Here is a 5017-nt window from a genome sequence, read left to right on the forward strand (position 1 = left end):
TGACAGGCGAGTAAATTGACTGGGTCAGGTAAAATTCTGAGACCACTTTAGGGACCAACTTCAGGTGTGGTCTCAACACCACCTTGTATCTTTGGAAGGATGTGTAAGGAGGTCTGGTCACAAAGGTTTTGAACTCGATCCTTTGTGCTAAAGGTAATAAATAGCCATCTTGAGTGTCAGGTGGGGTACTGAGCAATCGACAGCAACTCAAAAGGAGACTCCATGAGCATTAGGAGGACAATAGTAAGGTCCTACGTGGGAGTTGGGTCTGTTACCAGTGGGTGAGTATGCAGGAGGCTCTTGAGGAATTTTGATATTATTGGATGTGAAAAGATAGATCATGACTCTACCAGAGCACAACATGCCAATTTGGTGCAAGATGGATCTTGAGAGCTAAATGCTAGTCCAGAATGTTTCAAGTGCAGCATGTAGTCAATGAACTTTGGTATCAGGCCCACTACTGGGTCTAGATTGTGTTGGGCTGCCTATTGGGAGAATCTTTTCCATTTCGAGGAGTAGGTCTTCTTAGTGGAAAGTTTCCTACTGGGTATGAGACTCTCTTGAACCTGTAGGGATCAGTCTGTTTCAACCAGCCATCATCCAAGCTGTCAAGAGTAATGACTACAGCTCTCGGTGCAGAATCTGGCTATGGTTCTGAAATATGATGTCTGGACAGGGTGGGATATGTATGGACAGCTGCCTGGACAGCTGCAACAGGTGTGACAGCCAAAATTGTCTCAGCCAGTAAGGAGCTATCAGGATCATTGTGGCCTTATCTCATCTGATCTGGGATATTTCACTGGGGATCAGAGGAATTGGATTTCTTCTAGTTGACGAGGAGGCTGAGCTTGGAGAAGACCTACTCTAGGGCTTTTGCAGTATCTTGATGGGATCTGCCTCTGATCAGCCTGTCATTTAAGTACGGGTAGATGTGAATGACCTTTCTACTTATATGCACCGCCACCACTGTCAGTGATGGGCAGGAGGAGTAGACTTTTCTCTAGGAGCAGTACCAGGCTCCACACCAATACCAGTATCCTCTTGGTACCAAGGTCATTGACAATTCTTTTGGAGATATGTCCAGCAGCACCAGCAAACTCTGCTGGCAGCACTGAGGCCAAAGGTTGCCTCTCCAGTCCTGGAGTCATTGCCAGGGACCTTTTTCTCTGTGCTATGATGACAGATCATAGAATCATAGAATATCAGGGTTGGAAGGGACCTCAGGAGGTCATCTAGTCCAACCCCCTGCTCAAAGCAGGACCAATCCCCAATCAAATCATCCCAGCCAAGGCTTTGTCAAGCCTGACCTTAAAAACTTCCAAGGAAGGAGATTCTACCACCTCCCTAGGTAACGCATTCCAGTGTTTCACCACCCTCTTAGTGAAAAAGTTTTTCCTAATATCCAACCTAAACCTCCCCCACTGCAACTTGAGACCATTACTCCTCGTTCTGTCATCTGCCACCACTGAGAACAGCCTAGCTCCATCCTCTTTAGAACCCGCTTTCAGGTAGTTGAAAGCAGCTATCAAATCCCCCCTCATTCTTCTCTTTTGCAGACTAAGTAATCCTAGTTCCCTCAGCCTCTCCTCATAAATCATGTGCTCCAGCCCCCTAATCATTTTTGTTGCCCTCCGCTGGACTCTTTCCAATTTTTCCACATCCTTCTTGTAGTGTGGGGCCCAAAACTGGACACAGTACTCCAGATGAGGCTTCACCAATGCCAAATAGAGGGGATTGATCACATCCCTCGATCTGCTGGCAATGCTCCTGCTTATACATCCCAAAATGCCATTGGCCTTCTTGGCAACCAGGGCACACTGTTGACTCATATCCAGCTTCTCGTCCACTGTAACCCCTAGGTCCTTTTCTGCAGAACTGCTGCCTAGCCACTCGGTCCCTAGTCTCTAGCAGTGCATGGGATTCTTCCGTCCTAAGTGCAGGAGTCTGCACTTGTCCTTGGTGAACCTCATCAGATTTCTTTTGGCCCAATCCTCTAATTTGTCTAGGTCCCTCTGTATCCTATCCCTCCCTCCAGCATATCTACCACTCCTCCCAGTTTAGTGTCATCTGAAAACTTGCTGAGTGTGCAATCCATGCCATCCTCCAGATCATTAATGAAGATATTGAACAAAACCGGCCCCAGGACCGACCCTTGGGGCACTCCGCTTGATACTGGCTGCCAACTAGACATGGAACCACTGATCACTACCCGTTGAGCCCGACAATCTAGCCAACTTTCTACCCACCTTATAGTGCATTCAGCCAATCCATATTTCTTTAACTTGCTGGCAAGAATAATGTGGGAGACCATATCAAAAGCTTTACTAAAGTGAAGGAATAACACGTCCACTGTGTTAGAGAGCTTATTCCTTCACTCTCCCACTTCCCTGGTCCTTCTCGCATGAACAGAGAGCAACAATACCCGAAGTCCGAAGGTGCAAACAATTCGATGTTTATTGGGGTGAACTTCCAGCAAGCTTAAATACAAGTTCCTTTTTCCTTATTTTCGAATCCCAACTTACTTCCTGTTTGCCCCTAATTTATATAGTAATATTCTTAGCTATACCTTAACCAATCATTCTACTGAAATTTAACTAACCAATCCTAACATATTGTAACATGATTAGCTAACCAATTATATCCCACCACCTTAATTAGATTACACCCAGCAAAATTAATTATACAGCAGACAGAAACAATCACAGGACCAGACAGAGATTATACAGACAAACAATAGCAAAGTGGGAAAACAATACAGAAGTGAGGATTTCACATCCCAGCTATTGATAAGTGAGTTCTTGCCAGACAGGATGCTATCAAACTAAGTTTCCTTTTACATTTTCTAGGCACTTCCCTTTCTTTGGAGGTGATAGGAATTATCAGGACAGGATTGTATTCAGGACAGGATTGTATTCCTAACAGCCCAATAGCACCTTCTTTCAATGTGACTAGTTTGGAATGTGAGGATGTGACTGTTCGCTTCCTGGCTTATGGCTGCCTCTGCTGCTTAGCCGAAGGCCTTAGCCTAAGAACAGGGCCTCAAACTGTCACAGTAAGAGAAGGCCCTTACACCAGCAGACAGTGATTTTGATTCTTTTATACCTCTAACTAGCCAAGTAATAAGAATACCCCTAAATTCTTAAAGTACAGGCCTTTACAGACAGGCCTGAATATCTATATCCTAACACACTGCTTTCCCCTCATCCACAGAGCCAGTTATCTCATCATAGAAGGCAATTAGATTAGTCAGGCATGACTTGCCCTTGATGAATCCATGATGACTGTTTCTGATCACTTTCCTCTCCTCTAAATGCTTCAAAATGGATTCCTTGAGGACCTGCTCCATGATTTTTCCAGGGACTGAGGCGAGGCTGACTGGCCTGTAGTTTCCCAGATCCTCCTCCTTCCGTTTTTTAAAGATGGGCATTACATTAGCCTTTTTCCAGTCATCTGGGATCTCCCCCGATCGCCATGAGTTTTCAAAGATAATGGCCAATGGCTCTGCAATCACATCCACCAACTCCTTTAGCACCCTCGGATGCAGCGCATCTGGCCCCATGGACTTATGCTAGTCCAGCTTTTCTAAATAGTCCTGAAACCACTTCTTTCTCCACAGAGAGCTGGTCATCTCCTCCCTATACTGTGCTGCCCAGTGCAGTAGTCTGGGAGCTGACCTTGTTCGTGAAGACAGAGGCAAAAAAAGCATTGAGTACATTAGCTTCTTCCACATCCTCTGTCACTCGGTTGCCTCCCCTATTCAGTAAGGGGCCCACACTTTCCCTGACCACCTTCTTGTTGCTAACTTACCTGTAGAAACCCTTCTTGTTACTCTTAACATCCCTTGCTAGCTCGAACTCCATGTGTGATTTGGCCTTCCTGATTTCACTCCTGCATGCCCGAGCAATATTTTTATACTCCTCCCTGGTCATTTGTCCAATCTTCCACTTCTTGTGAGCTTCTTTTTTGTGTTTAAGATCAGCGAGGATTTCACTTGTAAGCCAAGCTGGTCACCTGCCATATTTACCATTCTTTCTACACATCGGGATGGTTTGTTCCTGCAACCTCAATAAGGATTCTTTAAAATACAGCTAGCTCTCCTGGACTCCTTTCCCCCTCATGTTATTCTCCCCGGGGATCCTGCCCAACAGTTTCCTGAGGGAGTCTAAGGCTGCTTTTCTTAAGTCCAGGGTCCATATTTTCTGCTGCTTTCCTTTCTTCCTCATGTCAGGATCCTGAACTCATCCATCTCATGGCCACTGCTGCCCAGGTTCCCATCCACTTTTGCTTCCCCTACTAATTCTTCCCTGTTTGTGAGCAGCATTGGTTCACTTTATTGCTTGGGGCTCAGTGGCTTTGTCCCTGGAGGCCTTACATGGCATGGTCTTTACAGGAGGGAAGGCACTGAGTTCCATCTCGAGTCTCTGACCCTGACTTCAGGGTGGCCTCTCTTGGTGTGGGGCTTCAGTACTGGAGGTGTTGACATCTGCTTCAGTGCGGACGTTGTTGGTTTTAATAGCATTTATTTTGGCACCTGGTCTTTCAGTGCAGGCTTCTCTGCACTGGTTTTTGGAATCGAGTGTCCACCAGACGTCGTCTTGTGTGGTGCCTGGAGTCAAACTTGTCTCTTCAGGATCTGAAGACAGCTTCATAGATTGCTCCAGCAGGTGATGCTTCAGTGCAGCATCTTGTGACTTGCGGGTCCTGAAAGAGAACAACCAGCTTGTCAAGCATCTGTCCAGTACACGGCTCTCTGCTAAACAAAGCAAGCATCTGCTGTGCCCATCTTTTAATGGGATCAACTCGCCACAGAAAGGGTAGGGCTTAAAACCCACAGGTTTAGAATCAGCCACGTTGAGGCACCCTGAACAGGGGGGGATCTGTACAGAGAGGTCTGACTGTCAAAACCAGACCACACAGGTCAAGATCTTTGCATCTGCTGGGCCATTTTTGCGGGATTTAGAGATTAGCCAGTGCCAAGGACTAGCAGGTTGGCCACTCGCTAGGTTCCATCTCACTG

Source organism: Chelonia mydas, chromosome 1, assembly GCF_015237465.2.
Source record: "Chelonia mydas isolate rCheMyd1 chromosome 1, rCheMyd1.pri.v2, whole genome shotgun sequence".
Classification (NCBI taxonomy): Eukaryota; Metazoa; Chordata; order Testudines; family Cheloniidae; genus Chelonia; species Chelonia mydas.